This window comes from Crotalus tigris, unplaced genomic scaffold (assembly GCF_016545835.1).
Source record: "Crotalus tigris isolate CLP2741 ecotype Arizona unplaced genomic scaffold, ASM1654583v1 scf7180000019068.10715455, whole genome shotgun sequence".
NCBI lineage: Eukaryota > Metazoa > Chordata > Lepidosauria > Squamata > Viperidae > Crotalus > Crotalus tigris.
The window spans coordinates 5,101,924-5,128,321 of NW_024097358.1; the positions used below are offsets into that span (position 1 = coordinate 5,101,924).

The 26,398-nt window shown below is 38.8% G+C and overlaps 1 long non-coding RNA gene across 1 annotated transcript; it reads left to right on the forward strand.

The window, feature by feature from the left end:
* Positions 1-20,331: 20,331 nt before the first annotated feature.
* LOC120315227 lies at positions 20,332-26,281 on the forward strand. Its single transcript, XR_005558629.1, has 3 exons — positions 20,332-20,466; positions 22,116-22,229; positions 26,226-26,281. It is a non-coding gene; the product is annotated as an uncharacterized LOC120315227 (long non-coding RNA).
* Positions 26,282-26,398: the final 117 nt, after the last annotated feature.

The following is a 26,398-nucleotide window of genomic DNA, read 5'->3' on the forward strand; positions in this document are numbered from 1 at the left end:
TTTTAATATATAAAGTTGGGAAAAGAAGCTTTTAATTAATTTTGGTGTTACTAGTTCTCTTTTTTTGAAGTAATCTAGTTTAATTTCATTGCAAATTCCTCCCAACACTTTCTTCTTGGACCACACAGTCTGAAACACGAGGTTTAAAAAATGCCTCCTAACACATTCATTCATAACTTGAGTGACTTGTCCTATTATTGTCCATTGGATCAAGCGAGGCCTATGGGCCTTAAAACCTCTGGCAATTTAGGAGCAACTCATCAAGACCTTCCATTGATTAATTAGTGAATAGTATGCCTCTTTTTTTCACATTGGCTAAACCTCATTATGTTTGCTTGGGAGGAGGTATGAGATAATTTGTCATTTAATAAACAGATTTGCCTTTCCTTCTTAGAGAATTCATTTAATTGTCTCTTTTCTGTTTCTTATTACAGTGACACATCAGGATCTCATATGGCTTCAGAGCTCCTTGGAGGGTCTGAAGTTGGACAGCAGAATAGCCGCCTGGTAGAGTAATGTTTGTGTTTACACAATGATCAAGTGATCACGCTTGAAATTCTGGTCACTTCACTTTGAAGAGGGTTTCAGAGTTGGAAAAAACGACAACTCAGATTCTTCTCAAAGGAAAGATTACAGTGGTGAGGAAAAATGAGCATGGAATTTGAATCTGGTTAAACTCTTCTTCTATATAGCTACAGACTAATTTAGGCATATTATGAAGGACAATAGATGCCGGATATTTTATTTCCCTCACGTAGTAAAGGGGAAGAACTGCGTTGAAATAACTAGAACCGATCCAGTGAAATGGATAAATTATACTCAACTCATTTGTTAATCAACGAACACACTTAAAGCACATATTAGCTTGATGTGTGGGTTGGATTATTGGCACTAGTATCAGCAGGATGTGTTTTAGCGACCAATATTAGGCAATAATATTCCTGCTCATGTTTAGTATATACTGTATGTGTAGCCTAATGAAGAGAAGGACTAGAAATGACACGATAGCAGTCTTCCATATTTGAGGAGCTATCACAGAAAAGAGGGGAATAAATTCTCCAAAGCACTTGAGGGCAGGGCAAGAAGTAAGGGATGGAAACTTATTAAGGAAAGATCCAAGCTAGAACTAAGGAGAAATTTCCTAACAGTGAGAACAATTAATCAGTGGAATGAATGGCTTGCCTTCAGAACTCCCAACTGGGTCATAATGGTTGGCCAAACCAGCAGCAATGTGCTGGAAGTACAGGCTTTGGATCTGATTTAGATGGATTTTTCTTTTATATATTTGAAAGCAAAAGCAGCATCCGAAAAACGCCCCAACTTTTAGTATTCAGAAGGAGACAGTTGGATAATGTTATCCTGCAACTTCTTGTTGTTCAAGGCAAAAAAAAAAACTAATTTTTTTTTGTGTGTGTGTAGGTTTGTGCATTGTACTAAGCATAATCTAATTTGGTTTTGGCTTGGTGTGACTTTATCCATTTTGAGTGTTCGGTGGCTTGGTATTAGCCATAGAATATGGCTGATGCTTTTCATGGTTTATTTAGGCGTTACATTTATTTGGTAAAAGCCATTGTATAAGAAACACGGTCTCAGGAACAAGGCTACTTGGTGTTAGCCCAAGAAAGGCATTGTAGAAATATGTGCTTTTTTGTGCTCCCTTTTTTATTTTCTAAACAAACATTTTGTGGTTTACATTAAATTCTAGTCTGTATAGTGGTATTGTTATTTAGCTTGGCCCTCGTTCTACAAAATTTGGACCTACACAGAATTGTGGCCAGATGGAAATACTCAAATAATTACCTCATGTAATTGGCCCAGGCAAAATTTAATTTAATTTCTTCTGCAATCAATAAAATGTACATTAGATTATTGCCATGATTAAATCTTAATAATTGGGGATTTTTAGACAGTGTATTTATGAAAACTCTTCAGATTTTTGGCTTGTGCTGACTCGCACCCTGCTTTTATGAATGTCTGCTTAGGACGAAATCCTGTAGACTTCCTTGAAGTTGAGTTACAAATAAGGAGGCATTTGCAATCTTAGGCTGCAAATAAACTAAAGATAGTCCTCATTTAGTGACCACAATTAGAACTGGCAACTTGGTTGTTAAGCAAAGCAATTGCTATGTGAAACCACGTCTGTACTTACCTTACTTCAACTTTCCTTTGCCTTACAAGTATTGGTCATAAAGTTACTTTTTCATCACATAACTGTGAATGATCATTATTTGAGGCCGTCACTAAATGCGTACATGTACCCATTTACATGGAGTGCATTTGTCTATTTAGAGATGGTTCTTCTAAAAGCCTCTAAATGGAGCTTTTAATTGCAATCTCTGAGTCTTTTTAATGTGGATTTTGCATGCTAAAACACTGGGGCAACTTAGGCTTGTATTTATTTTATGGCTTTTTAAAAATATGTACTCTGTAAATTGTTGAGGGTTCATGTGGGGCCATTGGTATGAAAATACAATAAACCAATACATAAAGTTAAAGAAGCATTTTAAAGAGATCTGGCAAGACAAATATGAATAACGTCTTCATGGGTTTTCCTAGTCACTGAGGCTAACTGTCAGGGTTATAACTTTTCAATAGATATAATTTGGTTTCCCCTCCAGTCTTGTAGCAAATTATAAGGAAAATGTATGCTAGTTCTATTTTCATCCAGTAAGATCTCTATTTTCATCCAGAAAGATCATTAACGAATTATAGTTTGTACCAGGAAATCTAAGATTCTGAGTACAGAAGGACATTCGCATTTTAATAATGGCAATTAAACTCTTGAACGCTTGATCATTAAACAATGGCACTTCAATGAGTCTGATGTTGCCTCAGATAAAACTGTGGGTTTTTCTTGGTATCCTTGTGCCACTAAATGCCAAGACCCAAGGAAATCAGAAAATCCAGGCAGTTAAAATGAGTATAAGATTTATTGCAAGCTTAAACTCTCTACAAGAACTACGGAACTACTAACAGTCAAAGCAAATGGGTGATAGATAAGAGTCAAAGGAATTCAAGACTCTGGATCTGGATTTAGATCTTCATGGGCTCAAAGGAATTCGAGACTGCTGATGCATTTGACCCCTCCCTCCGGCTCAGCCTGGTCATCTCCTACAATAAAAGCAGAAAGAGATATAATTCCTCTTTCCTTGGGCTGCGTGCAGATGATTCAAGCGGCATCTTCCTGATTCTGGTTTCCTCTCGTTCATTTTATTGCTCCTTACAGGACTTGAAGAAGCCACGAATCACTCTGTATACTCTGCTGCGATTTGATTCCGCCTTTTTTTGTTTTTTTTGGGTTTCCCACGATGCACACCTCTGTTTTGAAATTGCACAGCAGACTTTCACCTCCCATTGGCTACTTCACATCGACGACAGCAGCATGTTTCCAGTGAAGTTTTCAATGCTATTTTCATGCAGTGGATTGAAAACAATCTCCATGGACTTCCAAGCTTTCTACATCAGGGAGAAGTGATCTAACGCAGAACATAACTTTGTCTTGTCCAAGATTCTCGGATTGGGTATATCATGCCAGGATGGTTCTGTTTATTCCTTCAGAATGTTCCTGCACTTTGTATGCCAGGAAATCTGCTCCCCCTGTACCAAGCGAGTCGGGCAGTGTAAAGTCAAGATATTGCTATGTGGGGCACAAGGAGCAACCTCTCACATTGTCAGTGAAACTGAGTTGGCAATGGTCTAATTGTACTCTTAGATTATATGAACCACCATCCTATTCTGACTGGTAGAAGTCATTCTTAGATCATATAGTTCTGAGTGAGTAAATTGTATTGAAACTTGTTCTGGGAAACAACAACAACAATAATCCAATGACACTATACTTTAGGGAAAGGATGTGCATCTTACTGCCTCAGGGCCATATGTATTGCCCATTGACTGTACTGCCAAATTTGTTTCTTACTGTGTTGAAATGGAAAACACGTGAAAGCTGTAATATTAACCTAAAGCAGCTTAAAATCCATCCCTCCAGAACATCAGAAAAAACATCCATCTGCATGCATGACAAAGTTCTAGCTTCTTCTGGTTGTGGCCCATCTCTTGCAGCCCAAAACTCTGGCTAGCATTGGGCTACTCATGTATGTTGTTATCAGAGTGATTAGGTCTACTAACCCAAGTCAAATGTAAATTTGCATCTAGGAAAGAGGAGGAACCAGACAGGAAGTAGCTTTCCTGTCCTACAAGGGAAGATCTGCATACCCTACTTGATGTGCATCAAATTTCTGGCATTAGAACAAAGGTGTCCAACCTTGGTAACTTTAAGAACTATGGACTTTAACTCCCAGAATTCCCAGCCTTCAAGTTGCCAAGATTGGACGCCCCTGTATTAGAGCTTAGAACGGGGGGGGGGGAACAGGATCTAGCTGATCTCAGAAAAACTAAACAGGATTGGATTTGATCAGGCTAGGCTCCACTTAGGCATTATTGTAATCATGCAAAACTAGTCCATAAGAAAGAATTCCCTTTTTTCGGGGGGGCAGTCTGGGATTCACTGGAAAAGTGCAAAATCTTCCAGGTTCAGCTTTCGGTGTCAGTAAGCAGAACACGAAAGGATTTCTGGCTGAGAATTGGAGAGCTGATTCTACTTTATGTCAGCGATGCAAAGCTACATAGGGATAAGACAACATCCTACACTGAATTGGACTCCAGAAATATATGTTTTAGAGCTCCATGACTCTTTTAGAAAAGATCCCCTACTCACACAGAATCAAAGGTATCTGATAAAAAAGTTTAAACTCTGGTGTATGTGTGTGTGTTTGGGCAGGGGGAGCGAAGCTGATAGTCCAGGGTGGCAGTTTTGCACAAATATGGATGTTTTTTGTGTGATTTCCCTTAGAATTCCTGGAAGTTGAGCAATCCTACCCTAAGAGATGATAGAGACTTGGATTTCTGAGTAAACCCTCCCCTGAGCTTTGAGGATGTCATCATAAACATGCATCAAACTGAAATGAATCAGAGGAAACCATTAAAAGTAAAAAAAATAAAAAATAATTGAGTGGAAACAAAACTCTCTAGTTTAATTCTACGCCAGGCAACTTTCAGACAACTGTAGGAAAGGAAGAGACTTGGCAATTTTATTTTGTTAAATTAGCTTTATTTTACTCTTTTAAGATGTTTGCATCAGTTTTTGTGAATATTTATGAATGGTCTTGGGTGGTTGAGTCTCGTGGAATTGAAAGTGATGGAGGCCATTTTCCTTTTCTACATTCCACTGGATCAGAGAAACGTGGGAACAACTGTTAAGATTTGGCCAAACCATCTAGGACATTGCAACAGGACAATTAATATTGTAAAATCTTCCTTAATTACAAGATTGATCACTTCTCTGGTAATCGGTTTCTGAATGGGACAATGGTCTACATGTCTTTTTGAAGCGGCTTCCATGTTGTAGCTGAATACTTTTTGGCTTCCCCTATTTGATACTCTCCAGATGTGTCAGATTACAGACCCCATCAGCAGCAGCTAGCATGAGGATGAGAGTGGTAGTCCAATGCATCTGGAAAATGCTAAATGGAAAAAAAGATATGTTCCAGACTTACCATAGTTTAAGAAATATTTGAGGCAACCCATTACAAGGGTAAGTTAACGAAGTTTGTAGTTTCTTTTGCTGGAATGGCAAATTCTTGCTACTTGTTGTCTAGCCAAGGTCATTTGTCCATTTTTCTAAGTTTGAATTATTTACTCTAGTAGTAGATTCCTTAGAAGGCTTGGGCAAAGGAAATTGTTGGGTCAGTGAGGAAAAAAAACCAAATAAAATCAACGTATTAAATCTTTGATGAATTAGTGAGTTAATTTTATTTTACCTCCTCTTACAAACTCATAAAAACAAGGGGTCAGACATCTTTCCCTGCCCTTCAGGTAAATTATTTTTCAGTTCTAATCAAGAATCTAAAAGAACGCTTTAGCAGTATTGCTATTTTATACGATATGCATTTATATGTAACATTACTGTAGTCGATGCTTGTTGTGGACCTAATGGTTGAAAACTATACATCATATTGTGAGTTTGTTTTTTTTTACTCTAAATTAAATTCAGGAATGACAACTAAGTCAATAAGCAGTAGGCCAGAGCCCTTTCTGATGTCACGTTAGAAATTCATCTTTGTAACTCCTCCTTGTAACCATGGTTTGCTGATTTGGTTAAATAGATGCTTTTCTAAATTCAGAATAAGAATTTTCTAAATTCAAAATAAGAATAAGAATGATTTAAGAAACTCTTGGATAAGCTACTCATAATCTCTCCCATCAGTTGTTTGTTCTTCTTCCTCATTTCTTGATCGCAGGACAAACTCTCACAATACCTGGTTTGCTCTAATCAAAGCACACGGCAAGGATCAGCATTTTTGTTCCTGAATTTCAGTCGTATGATCTTGGAATGAACTGGTTGCAAAAAACAAACAAAAACAAGCTGGGGATCAGCATGTGGCTTTCAGGACGCAGGTTACACACACCCATGGCTGAATAATATGAGGACAAAATGTGTGCGCAAACAGCAAAGCCAACCACAGCCAATGTTCTTGTCAGAATTCAACTCAAGAACGCTTTGGCCTCCATGCCATGGTGAATCTGATGAAGGTTTTATTAGGGACATATGTAAGTCACCCATGAAGCAAAGCAGTCCATGTGCAAGTATTTAAAGTTGTCACAATTGTAATTAGGCCTCATGCAAGTGACATTTTTGAATCTGTGATTTACTCTGGAAGATGATCAAGAACGATTTCCAGGGTTGTCCTTTTTCTTTCTTATGCTGGAGCAGAAGATATTTAACAGAATAATAGAGTTGGAAGGGACTTTGGAGGCCTTCTAGTACAACCCCCTGCACAAGCAGGAGACCCTATAGCAGGGGTGTCAAACTGGTGGCCTGTGGGCTGGATGCGTCATGCATAGGTCACATGAGGCTCCACAAAGGCAAAAACGATGCCATACGTCATGATACGTCACGTGACGCGATCAAGTTTGATACCCATGCCCTAAACCATTTCAGACCAATGGTTGTCCAGTCTATTTTTGGAAACCCCCAGTGATGGAGCACTAGTTAATTGTTCTCACTGTCAGGAAGTTCCTCCTTAGTTCTAGGTGGCTTCTCTCCTTAGTTAGTTTCCATCCATTTCTTCTTGTCTTGCCTTCTGGTGCTTTGGATAACAGGTTGACCTCCTCTTCTTTGAGGCAGCCCTTCAAATATTAGAACATTGCTATCATGTCACCCCTAGTCCTTCTTTCCACTTGACTAGGCATATCCAATTTCTGCAATCATTCTTCATATGTTCTAGCCTCCAGCCCTCTATTCATCTTTGTTGCTCTTCTCCTCACTCTTTCCAGAGTCTCAACATCTTTTTTATATTTCTTACTAGTGGTTTTCCCAGAAGATTTCTGGATTAGTATGTCAGGGCTTTTTTTGACAGGCAGAAGAAAATGTTATTAAAGGGTCGGGAAAGTATCTAAGACCATCTGGCTGGATCTGGTGCCCTTATGTAGCAAGCCACGGGATTATTTCCTGCTCAGAATGTAGATGTTCTGTAGCCTAGTTCCTTCTACATATCTCCAACAGCCTCAATGTAAGAAAGATTTATACAATCTGAAGAGAATCCAGAGTCTTATGAATAATACTGCTTTGCTTGTTGCAAGACACTTTAGATTCACTTCAAAGGAAACCACGTAGTCTCTATATTCTTGGATCGATAATAGTTGATAGTTAGGATCAACAGCAGAGTTGTTGAGGCATGCCTCACGTGATGGAGAGATGGGGCAAAATAGAGCTGGGTTTTGCTTGTGAGTTGCAGTATTTGTAATAATTTTATATAATTTGTTATAATGATGTCATCCGAAGAATGTTATACCACTTGCCTAATGATATTCCACAAATGTAAGAGGATACAAACAATATCTGTAATCATCATTGGGCAGGGATATCACAAACAGCTGGAAAAAGCGTATCACTTCTCTCTAACTAGTCAAGTTGTGATTTCATTATATTTAACTTTATTTTCCTGGTCATTTCTCCCTTTCTATATTCTGAGTTCTTGCCTAAAGTGCTTTTTCCATTAGCTGTGAGAGATTTTTTTTTTAAAAAATCTCAATCCATAGTCTTGGACAACCTTTTCAGATGACAGAGCAGCCATTGAGAGGTATTGAAGGAAAACTCTGTAAAAAAAACAAGTTTCCTAAAATTAAACGGTGCAACACCCAGACATGTCATTGGCAGTCGCAAAACCTTTGTGCTTCCCGATGTTTAATTAGTGCAGTTGCCAAATACATCTGATTTCTTTTCCCCTTCTCTTCTTTCCCTTTCAATGGGATTACTGTAGTGTATTTTGTCAACCACTTCCTCCGAAAGCTTTTAAATGCCTGCAAATTTAAAAGATGGCAATTGCTTTTGACTGACTGCTGGTGATTGGTTTCATCCAGCTACTGCTTAGGCTAGATTTATTTTCTCAAGTTGTTTCCTTCATGTCACCTACCTTTTGGGCACTTCAAAAAGCATCAGCCAGGCTGCATTCTGCTGCTGCCGATACATTTTTTTTCTTCGCCAAGGGAGAAAAAAAAACGGCAGAGGAAAATAAGCATGGTGACTGTCCAGAGCTATTCTGACTCAAGACAAAAACGCTGCATTTGAAAACTTTGCAAGACCACATGTTCTTGGATTTATATTAAAGAAGAAAACCCACAAATATTTAAGCCAAATGATCCATGGATGCTGGTATGGAAAGCATTTCTAATGGTCATATAAATATTTAAGGTTTCTTTCTAGCCTATAAAAAAGTTGATTTAAAAAAAATACATCAAATTGTCCTTTTTTTAAAAAAAAAAGTGATGCACATGATCACACATGTTGGGTTTAATTATTGAACTGTAGCAGTGTTATGGAAGAAAATTGGATGATGCCCCATTTTAACAGAATGACAGAATTGGAAGGGACCTTGGAGGTCTTCTAATCCAGCCCCCTGCTCAAGCACGAAACCCTGTACCATTCTGGACAAATGGCTGTCCAATTTCTTCTGAAAAACTTCCAGCGTTGGAGCACCCACAACTTCTGGAGGCAAGTGGTTTCACTGATTAATTGTTTTGTCAGGAAATTCCTACTTAATTGTAGGTTGCTTCTCTCCTTAACCAGTTTCCATCCATCATTTCATCAAAATACTTCAGGTATTTTGGACAATAGCTTGACTCCCTCTTCTCTGTGGCAGCCCCTGAGATACTGGAACACTGCTATCATGTCACCCTTAGTCCTTCTTTTCATTAAACTAGACATTTTCTTTTTTTGTTGTTGTGCCCATCTAATTATTTTGAAATGTGTTTTTAAATGTGTGGATAATACCAGCACCATTGGGATAAATGTTAAGCATAATATTATTCCATTAGATTAGGAGAATCTTGTTTTTCCTATTTAGAAAGGCGAATGTAATTGGATAGCTGTCACTATTGTGGTTTGTACACAGTCAGCCAGATGTTTAAATTGGATTTGGCATTTTTATCTATCGACTGAGTCTTTTCCAAGGACCTGGGATGGGCTGAGGATGGTGTTTGATGGTATTAGAGGTATCACTGCATAGTTAGTCACACAGTCAGCCAGATGTTTAGACTGCATTTGGCATTTTATCCACTTATTGAGTCCTTTTCAAGGACCTGGGATGGGCTGAGGATGGTGTTAGGTGGTGTTAAAGATATTATCACAGGACGTAAGCTGTTCCAAGTAAAGCTGCCTTTTGTAATTGATTGATAATGATTTTGTCAATGCCGATGGTGCTCAAGAGGTGCTCAAGTTGTTTTGGGATTGCACCCAAGGCGCCTGTGATTGTTAGGGCTATCTTTGCTTTCTTTTGCCACAGTCGTTCCATTTCTATTTGCAGGTCTTTGTATTTGGTGATTTATTATGATTATTTCCCCCTGATAATTTGATGGAGCCACGTTCCTGTGATAAGCATGGGGGCAGAAAATGGGAGGTTCTTCAAACTGATGTGAAATTGTGTTCATGCTTTGTTTCTGAAATAACCTATGTAGGCCAGCTAACACATTTGTCTCATGCACTAATTTCACTGTTCTGTCTGGAACCTATTAATACTTTTGGTAACTTTCTGGTTTAGAAATACTTATTATAGCTAGTGTTTATACGAAGAAATTGAATTCTTCCAGACTGACAAGGAAGATTTAGATTGTTAAAGACAGAAGAATAGCCAGGAAATAGTTGGTCCAAGTGACATTTTGGTTTGGCCAAAGCAAATGATGTTTTTTCCACATAGTGCGATGTTGGGGGGGGGGGGCTGTGTGTGGATGTGTGTATACATATGCAAATGTTTTTTTTTTAAAAATGCATAAATAAATGAAGTTAAATATTATATATTACCCATAAATGTTTGTTCAGAGGATGGAGTGAAATATTTATGGAAAAATTAGAAAAAGATGGTTAGGAGGTGTCCTCATCCATTAAACTATTTACAATTCACTCTGTCAAATAGCTCTTCCGTAGTTTAACTTTGGTTTAAAAGTCACCCTGCACCATAAGCTAAGTTAAACTGTTCTATGTCACAGTTACAGGAGTGCCACAATAGCTTTCCTCAGTGTGATCCCTTTACAAAGTGCTGAACTTCACCATGGTTAATGTAGAGTATGGGAAAGATCAGTATTTTGGAGAGTTTATTCTCTCATAAGTTGATTTTAGCTTGGCTATGGATTTCATATAAATAGGCATCCCAACCCATTGAAACACCAAAAGATCCACACAGAAGTGTTTCTACTCAATACCTGGACACTGTTAGGATCTGTTGGACACTGTTAGGGGAAGAATAGGTTCAAGCTGAATCCTAGAAAGCTTCAGTGACTGAGAATTCCTGGATTCATTTGTCAGAAACTCCCAACTTAGTTCATGATGGAGTTGCACTTCTCCAGAGGGAACCAGTTCATAATTTCGATTTGTGACTCTTCTCCAAGAGCAGGTGGGAACTGGGGCCAGGAGGACCTTTGCATAGTTCCCTTTTGTAGGTTTTGTCAATTCTTTGACCAGGACATGTCTTACTCACCTCATGGCTACATTATAGCAACATGATGTCCATCCAGGCTGTCCTTGAAAACCACTCTGAAGCTATAGAGGGTCTAGATAGAATGTGGCAGCTCAGATGCTCTTTGGGTGTATCTCAGTTCACTGCATAATGTCTCTGCTCTGCAAATTGTGACAAAGCTAATTGGCCTTTAGGTAGAATTCAAGTGTTGGTCATGACCTGTGGTCATCAAGATGTTGGTCATCATGGCTCAGGATCTAGTTATTGAAGGATCACCATCTTCCATTAGAATAGAATAGAATAGAATAGAATAGAATAGAATAGAATAGAATAGAATAGAATAGAATAGAGCTGGAAGGGACCTTGGAGGTCTTCTAGTCCAGCCCCCTGCTCATGCAGGAGAACCTATACCTTCTTAGACAGGTGAATGTCTAGTCTCTTCTTGAAAATCTCCAGTGATGGAGCACCCACAATTTATGGGGGTAAGCTGTTCCACTGGTTGATTGTCCTCACTGTCAGGAAGTTTCTCCTTAATTCCAGGTGGCTTCTCTCCTTGATCAGTTTCCAACCATTGTTTCTCGTCCTGCCCTCTGGTGCTTTGGTAAACAACCTGCCCCCCCTCTGCCTTGTGGGGCAGATACTGGAACACTGCTATCATGTCTCCCATGTTTCTTCTTTTCTTTAGACTAGCCAAATCTAGTATGCTCCAAGTCCTGTTGAAATCATGTCATCTTACGGGACTTCAGAGTTGTGGAGTTTTTTTTGACAACATGCCCTGTAGGAAGCATGCTCCCTCCCCCAAATTCAGCTATTATTTTAAAAGCTGAGTCGGTCTGAATGTTTTGGGGCAGGATATTAGATGACTGGGCGCCGATACTGGCACTTTATTCCTTAGTTCTGGCATTACTTGTTTGTTATTTATTACTGTATACTATTTGTTTTATTGATTTAATATGCAGGGTGATTTCTAGAGTCTGTTAGTCGATTGGTGCCTAAACTGAACAAATAAAGCAAATAAATAAATCATATGTCACACCTATGGCCAGTGTATAAGTAAAACATACAAGAGGTAGAAAAGCATCAGCTAATTCACAGCAGGAAGATTTTTTTTTTTAGCAATAAAGAAAAAAAGATACGCACTCAATAACTGTTTTTGTAAAGTTGAATCCCAGTTCCTGTTTACAAAGCCCAGTCAATTAGTTAGACCTTACGTGTTAACCAACCCACAATTTTGGAATTTCAATGTTGTTTGATGAAGTGTGGCTTCTACAATTTGTGCTTGGTCAAGCTTTCAACCCCGAGGACACACAGATTAAAGACAGATGGGCGTGCAAATTTAAAAGGCATGATCCAAACCAGGGACACACGGACTACTTGTGCGGAGATGTGTCATCTTCTGCTTCTCATGGGGATTTGCAGCAATAGGATGTTTCCAGCCCAAATATACTGATTTCAATTGGCTGCTCTGGATTTGTTTTTGCTCTGCCCTAGTATACAAGATGTGCTTAATAAGTTTCATGTGTTTGGTATCCCGTGGACTCAGGGCTGTGTTGAATTCCGCATTCTCTCCACCTTAAAAATAATGCGTTTTCTAACCAGGGAGACAAAACTAAGCAGACTTACAGTTGTTAAGAATTTACAAAAGACACAAAGCCATCGTGCATTTAGCTTGATTTTGTGGGCCTAACCTTAACCCTAAGTGGATTGCCATCCCAATGGGATTTTCCCCGTGCATTTTTCCTTGGAATAAAAATAGTGGGTATTGTGAATATAAGGGCCCCTCTATGCATAAAATACCTCTCCCAATCCCTCACTGATTTTTGTTTCTGATTTCATGTATCCTTGCTGGGATTTAGCTCTAAGGTTTGAAATTTTGGAGTTCTCTGCCTACATCATGGCTCATAGGATAGAAGGGGGCCTTGGCTGTCATCTTCTCCATCCTCCTGGTCAATATAGAATCGACTAGAGCAGTGTTTTTCAACCTCAGCAACTTTAAGATCTGTGCTGGCTCGGGAATTCTTGGAGTTGAAGTCTCGAAGTTGGTGAGGTCTTTAAACAGAGAGTGGAAGGTGATCTATGATGCAGTGTTGGACCACACATCCCACATTCTCTGTTTAAAGACTTCCCAGAAGGAGAACTCACCATGCTGTGTGAAAGCCTGTTTACACTGACTGACCACTCCTAGAGTCAAAGAGGTTTCTCCTAATGCAGTGGTGGCGAACTATGGCACGGGTGCCAGGGGCGGCACACGGAGCCCTCTCTGTGGGCACGTGCCATCACCCCAGCACACGTGGTCTCTAAAAGTTCGCCATCACTGGCCGAAAGCCAGCCAGCCTGGAGCCGCCATTAGGGAGCCCACCATCCCATCTGCCAGAGACCCCCTGGATCTCCCCCAACCCTGCCCTGCCTGGCTCCCACAGGTGTCCCTCCCCATAAGCAACATTGAGGTGGCCATACCCACCTCGGCCATGCCCACCCAGTCTGCCATGACTACTGCAGCCACACCCATCCAGTGGCTACACCCACCCAGTCTGCCACGCCCACTGTAGCTGTGCCCACCAAGTGGGCCACACCTACCCGGCACCTGCCGATACATAAGTGAGTTTTGGGTTGCAGTTTGGGCACTCGGTCTCTAAAAGGTTCGCCATCACTGTCCTAATGCCTAGTCTGTGTTTGCTTCCTACCTGGTCCTGCCCTTGTGTTGACGTTTCATCTCCAATATGGCTATGTAGGAGTCTCTAATGGGACATGTTGGCAGAACGTTTGTAGGGCAAAAATAGAATAAACTCTTCACTTCTGCTTGAGGTAGGTTTTTCCTCATTTCAGTCCCACTATGAGTAATACATTGTTTCTCATGCTGAAAGGGCAAAGCCCTCAAACAAATGCTCGCTTGTATATTTCTGGAGCTAATGGAAGCGGTTGTCTCCTGTAATGCAATTTGCAAAGCCTTTTTGGGCAAAATGTTAAAAGGCAAAACAATAACAAACGCTTGATCTTTTTTGTTTCACAGTGTACATGCCAAGACTTTGCAGTGAGGACATCACTGATTAGTTTTCCTGGACTTGTAGAAAAACGGAGAGTAATGACTTCCACCTTTTGTTTATGCTTTTGTAGGGAAAGAAGGAGAGATATGGATTCATCCTCTTGCTTTGTGATTCTCAAATTCTACGCTGGAGAAGTTAAGTGAAAGTGCATCGTTCCTAACAGATTAATTTCCCCGAATTCTTCTGATGGAATGTAAATGGATGACTCCTATTTCAGTGTCCCAGAATGCCCCCAAAATGCACTATGGTCAAGCAAACCTAGAAATTAAAAGGTAACTCTTCCAGGTCCAGCTTTGCATGCGTTGCACTGAACACTAGTGATGCCTCCTAGGAGAATCCCACCAAATTAAGAGGACCCAACAAGAAGGCAGTTACCTAAGATTCTGTCTCACTTATTCTTCTCCAACCTTAGGACTCTTCAGACCAAGAATTCTACAGCTAGTATCTATGGGAAATGGTTATGCATTCTGAGAAGGACACCTCATAATCTGGAGACTGCTTGGTTTGAAATTCTGGGGCTTCCAAACCATCTTGAGAGATGCCGAGAAGAGGAAGACCATAATACATATCTTTATGATAGCGAGGTCAGTCCTTAAATTAAAAATGGAATGGAATGTTGTGGACCAAAGAACGCTGATCTGGGGTCATGTCTGCTTTACCTCATGTAGGATCAGTGGGGGATAGAGTTATCATTGCCTACAAATTATGATCGCTGTTTGTCAGCTTCACGATCAGAAAGAATCTGCTTTGTATGCAAATTCCAAGGAAATGCAAGTAGGGAGAAACAGAGGAGCTTGTAGATTTGCCAGGATCCTCTGATTGTCCATTGTAGGTGTAGTAGGCACCCTAAACAATTTTTTGATATAATCCAACAGGAGTCTTAGATTTTTTTGAAGGACTATTTGATTTATCTGGCTCATATAGCATTTTCCCGATGCTGTGGCGGGTTCAAGAAAAGGAACACCCCACACTCTAGTGATTAACTTGGATGCAACACATTTTGGCTTGCACTGATGTGTATCTGTTTTGCGACATGATCTCATAATGTACAATTGTACTGTTTCAGTTCATAGGGATGCGGGCTTTTCAACTTCAAACGCTGCAAAAATCTTCAGTTTGTGATGAAAAGACAGTTGTTAAGCCGATGTAGATTAAAGCTGAGAAATCAAAGGCAAGGACTTTGGAATAAGTGAATAATTATAAATGAGAATCCTTGGCTAGCACTGAAGGAGTCTATCTTAATATTTCAGAAAGCTTTTGGGAAAACTGTGGGAGTACTGTAGGTTTTCCACCAGCCAATCCAAATTTTAACCTATAAATGTACAAATTTCCACATTACATCCCATCACTAAATGGCAGACTTCTCCAGTTTGATGTTCCCAAATGTGTAGACTTGACAGCTTTCATAATTCCTTTGGGCATGAAATTTTGGCGAGTTACAATTCTAATGCATTAAGAGGTGAAATAGTTGTAATGTGACATACAGTGAATTCTGTTTTCTAATCGTTAATGAAGTTTTCTGGAGCTTTTGGATGCTCTTATTTGAGGATTTTAGCAAAAAGAAATATAATGAAGTCCTTCAAAATGATTCAAGCCCTGAGGTTAATTGGAACATGGTCATTTGAAACATATAGAAGGTTATGAAAGAAATAGAATAAGCTAAGTGAAGACTAGAAAGCCAGAAACCATGAGTTCAAGTCCTACACTTAGCCATGAAAGTCAGCTGGTGACTTTGGGCCAATCACCAGGAGACTGTGAATTCTATTCCCGCCTTAGCCATGAAAGCCAATTGGGTGACTTTAAGCCAATCATTGTCTCTCATCCCAACTCACCTCACAGGATTGTTGTTGTGGGGAAAAATAAGAGGACAAAGGTGGGTGGATATGTTTGCTGCCTTGAGTTACTTGTAAAAATAATAAAGGCAGGAAATAAACAAACAAATAAATAAGGCCATTGTCTAATGTGCTTGAGATGGCTGCCTTGTATTGAAGATGCTCTGAAAAAACTCAGTATGAAAATATGGGTTGAAAGGATTGGTAAAAATATCTCTGTTTTTCCTATAGAAGTGATTTGCTCAACGAAAAGCCCTTCGCAAAAAAATGATGTCTTTTTCCAGCAATTGGAAAAACTGTTCCAGCCAATGAACAGTTTCCTTTCTCTCCTATCTTTAGTGCTATTGTTGCTTTGTGACTTTTCCAGGCATACCTGAGAAATTCCATCTATTTACACATTTGTTTCAGCACATTTTTCTGTTGGGTGTTATTGGATCCAGAAACATGCATTCTTATCTCTTCCCAAGATGAAGGTATCCCTGTTCTGGCTGGGGAATTCTGGGACTTAAAGTCCAGACATCTTAAGATGATTCCTTCTCACCATAAGCTGAAGATCTCTTAGCTGGTATTAATTTTTTTTCTAATACATTTTGACTAGTCCCGGAGTTGAATTAAATTAAACCCTGTTCCAGTCCTGAATTAATAGCCCTTGCTGACCGTGTCACATGAGTGCATTTTAAAGGACATTTTATATTACTATGGCTAAACTTTGATACCAAGGAAATTACTCATTTTTATCTGTTTATTGGCTCGATTGCATACTAAATCTCCTGACCTTTTCTCTGTGACAGTATTTCAGCCATAAAAGGATATCTTTTTATGCTTATTATTTGGTGAATCACTTGAGTAGATTTGAAGGGGACGATCTTCCAGCTGATGCTCAGGTCTTAGAACGAAATCCTTCTGATTTTTGTACCGTATGGCGAGGTACACATATGTGGAAGTAGAAAGCGAGAATTCTGGTTGTATCCATGTCACATTGGTGCTGTTCTCTCTATTTAACTAAACCCTTTTCCTGACAATATAGCTTTGGGTAAAGAAAAGAAAATCCTATAAAAAAAACACCCCCAAAACCTCGCTGATTTAATCTGGACATAAAAAGAGAGCAGTTGCCATGTTGATCTCTTACAGCAGCGGTTCTCAACCTGTGGGTCAGGACCCCATTTGGGGTCGAACGACCATTTCACGGGGGTTGCCAAACAATGCAGTCCGCCATTTTTTCCCCCTTTTCCTTAGCTGTGCTACTCCCTTTTATTCTATTGGCTTTTGAAAGCCAATAGAATAGACTCTCTTGAATAGAGTCTAATTCTATTGGCTTTCAAAAGCCAATAGGAATTTTCCAGGCTGTCTCTGCCCTGCTGAGCCCGCCAAAAGTCCCCTTCTGCAAACGGTGCTGCAGAAGTAGTAGTAGTAGTAGTCCTCGACTTACGACCGGTTGGGTGTCGCGGCATTAAAAAGGTTGAGAACCACTGTCTTACAAGGACATTTATTTATTTATTTATTTATTTCTATCCTGCCTTTATCATTTTATACTGTAAGTAACCCAAGGCGGTGAACATAACTAATATTCCTTCCTAATATATCCAACACAACTTTTCCCCCCTGTTTTTCCCACAACAGTCCTGTGAGTTGAGCTGAGAGAGGGGGACTGGCCCAAAGTCATCCAGTTGGCTTTCATGGCTGAGGTAGGATAGAACTCACAGTCTCCTGGTGATTCATCCAGAGTCATCCCTCTGACTTTCATGGCTCGTAGGACAATTAATTTTAAATTAATTTTAAAAGAAAAATCAAACGTGCTGTAGTAGCACAGTGCTGCTGTTATTAAGATGAATAGCTAGCATTGTCATTAAATCACTTTTAACTGATTTTTTTCAATTCTATGGCTGAACGTAGGTTTTTAATTTTCTTTTAGATCATCTGAATTCGTTTCTCTCTATTACTTCAGTCATCTTTGTGGCAGAAGGAAACAAGGTGACTGGGGAATTCTGACAATTGAAATCCGCATATCTCGAAGTTGCCAAGGTTGAAAAACACTGACGTATACCGATACCGTTCTCTTACAATGCTTGTTTATTCCTATCAGTATATTTTGCGGTACAGAAAAAACACTGATAATGTAATGCAATGCAAATATAGCAAATCATATTATACTATTCAGTCGGCTGGAAAAGGTGAATTCATCAACTATGCTTTGCCACAGACAGATCTGAGTCTATTCCTGCAAGCTTTGAGGATTTTCCTTTGGACAAGCAGTCCTTGTTTACTTGGTAGTTGTCACTGAGGGTTACGGAATAAAAAGAAGTGTGGCTTTGTTGAGCAATAGGTTGGAAGTTTTCCATTGGCCATTAAATTTGTGTTACCATAGAAGTCTGGCTTAAGGATGCTTAAAAAAATTAATGAAACCGAAAACCCCGTAACATCGATAAAAGAAAACCTTCCCTATGAAAAGGAGGGAAAAAACATAGTTAAAAGGGGGGAAAAAACCCAGCTTGGACAATTATCCAAATGATATAAACTTTTAGGAAGAAATGCCAAGCTGAATAATCTTCCTTTCAAATTGATGGCTGGTTGTGTACACTGTGAAAACAAAGAATAATAGCCCATGAGGCGAACACTTTCATACCAAGCCAGGCAGGGACTCGTCAGTGTAAACTCACTACTGCTGTGTTTATTCTGACAATGGGACGCATCTTTTCCCGAGCTGAGTTCAACATATGTTCCCCCGCTTTGGTTAATCTGATAGTGCTTCATCTTTTTTGACAGTCACAAAGGGCAATAACAATCGTACAAGAGCATGCCACAAGAATGTAACGCTGCGCCCTATCGCCCTGACCTTGGCCCCATTCAAAGCACTGTTTTTCGAATTGTGATTCACATTTGTAAATTGCCATAAATGGACTTTCCAGAAGTCAAGTTGTAAGATTGCTCTGTGGCCTTGAATATCCCTGAATATCCTTTCTGGGGTCCTCAGCATCTCCACCCAGAACAGCTGAAAATGGACAGTTGGCTTTCCTTGCTTCTGAGGCTGGAAATAAAGGAAAATCATTTATTTTTATAATAAATATTTTATATAACATTTATTACTTTATTTATTAAGCCCACTGTAACCCCCTACAGTAGCCTTAGTAAATAAAAGACCCTTTTCCAAAAATGCCAATATAAAGCATCTTGCCCCAAACCAACCATATCTGTGCATTTCTTTAGGTGAAGGATAGATAGTCTATGGCCTTGATTCCTGCTAGATTTTGGGTCTCTATCAGATTTCTCATAAAACTGAAATAGTACTTGTTTCATAGGAAATCGTTTATTTTAAGGTATCTCTAAAACCCTCCCTCCCTCCCTCCCTCCCTCCCTCCCTCCCTTCCTTCCTTCCTTCCTTCCTTCCTTCCTTCCTTCCTTCCTTCCTTCCTTCCTTCCTTCCTTCCTTCCTTCCTATCTACTTACCTAGTATGAATTTTCAAGGTAAGGTTCTTATTTGCTAAAAAAAAGAAAGAAAAATAATAATGTTCTTTGTAATAATGTTCTTAACATAAGCCATTCCTCGGTTCTATATCCAAAATATGCTTTTGACATTTAGTGTACACTATGATGGTTTAGTAATATTGGTTACTAAGTATTGTTTTTGTCTGTGCAACAGAGCTGTCTTGACTTTCAGTTAATTTTTTCCAGAAAGTTTCCTTTAAAAAAAACAAAAACAAAATTAAAGCTAGAAGCAGTCATTTGAACTTTGCAGTTGAAATATAGAGACCCTGAATTTTATCATGTGGCCCAGTAAACTTAAAGGAAATATATTTATGTATGAATATAGCACAGTTACCTAAGACATCTCATATTTTGCTATTCAGCTAAATCAATGCTGTGGTGTTTCTTGAGGCCATTAAGTTTTGGCTTGATCCAATTTCCCCTTATTTCTTAAATGATGTTTATTTTTATATAAATTCTCATTGATGGCTGAAAATAACACAACTGGTAGAATATTATAAACTATTTGTGTTCCCATTAGGCTCAGCAAGGTCAAAGATCCGATGTGTTTGCAATTTTCATAGTAGAGAACAAATTTGCTACTTTTTTTTAGAAAAAGGAAATTCATACTATTTATATATAAATTAACCAAAGTATGTTTTTGGTAATGAAGCAAGACAGCATGCTGTTTGCAATTTATAAGACGCCTCGCATAGAACTATGACTATCAGAACAATAGCTGCTGGTATTTAAAAAGTAAATACTAAGAATGTATAGAAATTCATGATTTTACAATAAAAGACCCTATTATACAAGATTTAAATTAATTGGCATAAGTTTTGAGTATAGTGAAATATATTGATCTGTTAATCCCAAATTTAGATACAACTTTTTGATAGCTAGGGAGCAAGCTAAAATTCATGTAGGATTCATGGAAAATTCTGTAATTATTTTTGACTTCAGTCTCCACCAGAAGGAAGGAAGGAAGGAAGGAAGGAAGGAAGGAAGGAAGGAAGGAAGGAAGGAAGGAAGGAAGGAAGATTGGAAGCTGATTGGAAGGTTGCAGTATCAGTGTTCTAAATCATGAAGAAGTACAATAAGTAGTCCTCTCTTTTTCAGGTGGGTACTTTCCATGTATGGAGAATTTCCATTAGTGGACAGCCAAGAAAACAAAGCAAATCAATTCAAACTCCAAGCACAAATGTGTGTAAATTGTGCAAATTATCCTACTTTGGACACCTTATAAAAAGTCCTAACCCTTTGGAGAAGGCTCTAATGCTGGGAAAAGTGGAAGGAAAGAGTAAAGAAAAGAATGACCAGTGGATGGACTCAGTTACAGTGGTGATGGGTACACCATTGGAACAGCTGAAGAGCCAGGTTAGGGACAGATCAACATGGAGAGAAGCAATAATGATTTGATTGTACGTAATCAATCACTTTCCATGTGATGATTGGACATGTCTTACAGTGGAGAACAGCAGATGTTGCCTCTTGGCAAAGTGTGAAGACTCAAGTATTTGACTTGAGTCACAAACTCAATGACTAGACTCCTAACTTTTCAACGTCTTTTAAATATTGAGACAGATAAATGACTGTAAGCATATACAGAGTGCCTTTCCTTGACATTATGCAATGGGAACCAGACGCTTTTCTTGGCAGTGAGAAAGTTAGGATAATGAAATTGAAGATGTCATCTTATAGGCACCATCTCAGCTGGGCATTCAAGGGAACAGTCTCTTTTCTTCCTAGTCAATTGTTCCCTGGCTCCAACCTGTCTCAAAAAAATCTTGCTTCCTCCTAAGCAAAGGGATTTTTGTATCCAGCAGCCACATTTATATTTGCCTATTATTTTGGGCAGCTAACAACCTTGTCACCATGCAAGTGGACAGGGTCAAGTTAACAAGCTGTTTCCTCCTTTTTTCATCTCTATAAGTTAAGCTGTGCCCTTTTCCATCTGAATTAAACATCAGGAAGAAGTGGAGCTTTACAAAGTATTAGTCATTTCCTAGAATTTTTAAATATTTGGCTACCATTTTATAGTCCAAGGTATTATGATTCATCCTAGTTTTACGGGAACCAATACTTTATGCAGCGAATTTATTGATGTTCTTATTAAAATTAGAAAGGATGAGGCTGACACATGATGAATTAAGCTATGAGGTTTTTCCATCTTCAGGGATTTTAGCCAAAGTCTTTCCCAGCTTTGCTGTTGGAACCCTATAACATAGAGATTATCAGAAGCATAGGATGCTATGATACACCCACTCTATTTTTTGAGTATCACTACTATCTATACTGAGCAGTGATAACTTTCTAGGGTTCTAGGAGTTTCCCAGCCTTTTTAAGGAGCTGGGATTGCTGAAAAACAAGAGAATAAGCTTTAGAGAAACAAATTTACCCTGAATGGATTGAAGCTTTTGCTTCAATTTGTCTCAAACCCTATAGTGAAAACATACATTTTGGAGAGAAAGTCTGGATAAGAGTTTATTGAACAAACGTCAGAGGCTTTTGGCTGATCTTACACATCATATTAAGACATGGCTTGTTTTAGCTATGTTCTGTTGTAGACATTACAAGAGAGTCAATTTAGAACAGCAGTGTCCCAAGCTGGAGTGAATTCCAGAATTCCTATTCCCTCAGCAAACTACAACAGGATCAAACGTAGACATTATCATTGGAGCCCCTAGTGAGGTCAAACCATTTCAAACTATTTGAAAGGGATTGGAGAGTTGATAAGACATTTGTTTTTTGCTGTTGTTATCTTCCAGTGTTTTGGGGTGCTGCTGCCATGTAAGACGAAGGACATGAAGGAGATTCAGAAACATCATTAGCTTATTCCTAAGTTAATGTGAAGATCTGGGAACTATTGGGTGATAAGCAAGGTCAGTTCAATATGTCGATTGGTGTCCTGTGAAGGGATCTATGGTTTAAGAAACTTTGAGTGAAGACTAGCTGCATAAGCCATTAGAACAGTGGGTTTCTCAACCTTGGTCACTTTAAGGTCCATGGACCTCAACTCCCATATTTCCCCTGCTATCTTGGGTGGATTGAAATCCACACATTTTCAAAAGGCCAAGATTGAGAAATGCTAATTTAAAATGGAAATTTGTGGATTCGTGGTCTGTTCTATAGGAATTTAGAACGGAAGAATTCAAAATTTCAAGTATAATTTTGTTAATGCATAAAATTAAAGGTTATCTTTAGTCTTGACACTCTTAACATGTTTGGTGGGAATAATGTTGAAAGATCTAATAGTTTTGGAAAGCATTTTTAGGGACACAAGTAAGAACTGTCCTGTTCTGCCAACAATAGAATTATATATTTTATATTTAAGGGATAAAATGAAAATAATAAACACAAAAGATGCTTTCAGATTTATGCTGGTGACAACAAGACTATCTACCATCTAGAAATGGAAATACATATATACAGACCTTCATATATAGGAAATATAGCATTTCAAATATAGACCTTTGGCACTCCAAATTATTAGAAATACTATAGTCTTAACGGTATAACTTATTGATACAATATATGAAATGACGGATATCAGTTTGTTAAAAATTCAGAACCTGTTAAGAAACTTTATCATCTATGAAGACATGGATTTTGTTGAGCGAAACTGAATGATAATTTTGAAGGGGAATTTTACAGTTATGAATCAACTTATGCATTTCAGTTATGATATAGTCTTCTTAATTATTTGAAATTTCTATCTTAATTCTAATCTAATGGTGTTGTTTTAAGATGTGCATTACTTACATAGTAACAGTTGTTTTTTTTTAAAAAAGTTCACGTAGCATTGTAGCAGGTGACTAATTTAATATTTAAATGTAATGTGTGAATTTCTCCTTCAATTTTTGAAAATCTTTGTTGATGCATTAGACCAGAGTTCAGTAGCTAATTTCAAAACCCACATAATGCAATCATTTCTACCCTTTGGCACAAGGAATCCAGACCACCCTCAAAGCTACTGAATGTGGGAAAATATCATTTTGTTCCTGAAAAAAAAATCATTGGCCACCTCTGTATTTTGGGGCTACTGAATTTGCTTCGCATTCCATATTCCAGTTAGTTCTTCTGCCCATCATTACTCTAAATTTATTAAATTCTTTCAACAAGAATGGAGACAGTTTGCATTTCATTTTCCAAACAGTTTGTGTGTTCTATTATTTTATTTATGACGGGAAACATAGAGGGACATAAGTCATTTGGCAGGCTTTTGATTGACACACCCTTTGGAATTGACACTTTCCGTTAGTTCTTAGAACTTCTTAGACACTTTCCATTACTTAGAAGTCCTAGGGTTTTTTTTAAAGCTATGCCATAAAAACAAACATTGAAATAGTGATGCCTGCCTGTAATAGTCTGGAAACTTGGAAATCCCTACTGAGATAAGCACATTTCTCTCAGAATTGGCAGAAACTTCTTTTAAAAAAAATCCTTCTCTTCTTCCCTTTCCTTCCACTTTCCCCAGCATTAGAGCCTTCTTCAAGTAGCTATGTCTTTGTATAATGTGTCCGGGGGGGGGGGAATAATCAATAATATACTGAGTGCTGGTACAGTATGATGGTTAGAGAATTGAGAATTGAGGCAGAACTAGGGAGATCAGACTAAAATCTTCACTGACTAAAAGACTACAGATTAGCTTAGTTAGTCAACAAGCAAAGACCCATTGTTCTTAACTGAGCCGTACCAGTTGGCCTGTTTAAGGACAGCTCTCAGAGTGTGAACGCCATTAAAAACAACACCATATCGGATCTACATCCCTGAGATTTTGATTTCTCCTCTTGCTCCTTGACTCTTGACTTGCTGACTCAACTGGGCTTAGAGAACTTTTTGGCCTTTGCTTCTTTGCTACTTTTCCTGACCCTGTGCTACACTTGTCTATCTCCTATTACTTGACTCTAGATTGAACTCTTCACTACCTGGGCTGCATCCACTTTGCAGGCAAAATTTCACTCTCCTGTATATCTGGAGTGTACATAACATCTCCTCAGTCAGCTGACTTTCTCTACCTCTGTAATTGCCTGGAATATTTCACATCAATCAACCCTCTGTAACCAAATTCAGTGTATTGGGTCAACCTGAAATAAGACAGTAGTAGAAAAATGAGGCCTCATGAGTTGGGATGTTGCAGCTCTTGAACCAAACAAGCAGCCGTCTTCTGAGACTGTTAAAGGAGAATATTCGTAGCTCACAGTTGAAATGAGGGGTCCTTGGTGCTCTCTGAGCTTTTGTTTTCATGCAGATGTTTCATTATCCAAAGTAGGTAAGATCATCAGTGCTGAGGATCTGTCTTCTGAGATTTGGATCAATGACAACAGGCCAGGTGGTAGTTGAGGGGCCAGACTCCAGTGTGTTCAACATGCACAATTTAAAATACTGTTTTAGTGCTAGGCTTGATCATCCATTTCTTAGCAAAGAGGTAGAATCTTGGGTCTTAGTCCTATAAAGTAGATTTAGTTTCAGCCTAACCCTAATTGGACAAGTTCCCTTGCACTTCATGCTCTGTCCAAGGTGCTGAAAAACATGAAATTGCTCACCTGTTAGCAGTATTCCAATATCTCAGGGGCTGCCATAAAGAAGAGGGAATTAAGCTATTTTCCAAAGCACCTGAAGGCAGGACAAGAAGAAACGGGTGGAAACTAATCAAGGAGAGAAGCAACCTAGAACTAAGGAGAAACTTCCTGACAGTGAGAACAATTAATCAGTGGAACAGCTTGCCTCCAGAAGCAGTAAATGCTCCAACACTGGAAGTTTTTAAGAAGAGACTGGACAGCCACTTGTCCGAAATGGTGTAGGGTTTCCTGCCTGAGCAGGGGGTTGGACTAGATGACCTCCAAGGTCCCTTCCAACTTTACTACTATTACTAATTACCTTTTCAAAAACTGTTCGTTTTTTTTAAAAAATGCTTCAGTGGCGTCTGGCCCACAAATGCAAAGAGAGCAAAGGAATGCAGAAGCTACTAATAGATACAAGAGATCCTAAACAACATCTCAGGCTTAGGAAATCAATAAGCTTAAGGGAGAAAGTCGAAATAACCCCGCCATGATTCTGGTTCACGTAAAAGAAGATAGAGGGCGATTCAGGCAAAACTCCATTATTTATACATTTCAGAAATCAAATATAGTTCCATGCTGTCTGATTCCTAACCTGGCTTATCTGTAGGGTTGGTCTATCTTTATAGCTTGGAGGAGATTGAGAGAAGGCAATCTGGCGGTCTTTACACGTTTGTGGATTACAACTTCTGTAAACGCCAGACAACACAGCCAACTGTAATAGATTTTACAGTAGAACTCAAAGCCAGCATGAAGTTCTCCGCTTCTGATAGAAATTAGGTCCATATTTGGTCATCTAGAATTTAACTAGTAATTGAGGTAGTTATAGAACATTTAATTTCAATTACAATTATTTAATTTAATTGTAATGAAATTAAATTTTATATAACTACCTCAATTACTAGTTAGATTATTTAATTGTAATGAAATTTCATTGCGTTGTAATTTAGCTGTAATGAAATTAAATTTTATACGACTTCCTCAACTACCAGTTAAATTCTAGATCGGTGATTCTCAACCTTTCTAATGCTGTGACCCCATAATACAGTTCCCCATGTTGTGGTGACCCCCAAGTGGGTGTGGCCACCAATAAGAGGGAGTAGGACAGCTAGGGAAAAGGGAAAAAATGGCGGACAGCATGGTTTGGTGACCCCCGTGAAATGATCATTCGACCCCAAATGGGGTCCCGACCCACAGGTTGAGAACCACTGTTCTAGATGATCCAATATACACCTAATTTCTATTGGAAGCAGAAAAATTCATACTGGCCAAATGCTTTAAATTCTAATTGTAATTCCATTATTCTTTTATTTTTAGATGCTGCTATGAATAGTGGTTATATGTCTACAGATGACATGGATAGTGGGTTTTTTGGAAGTTGCCCATCATCATTTACTTATACATCAATAGGTGTAAGTGTAATCTATATTAATGTCATATTTTAGGATATAAAGTTGTGGTAGTCAAATGTTGGTGCACCCAACCAATCC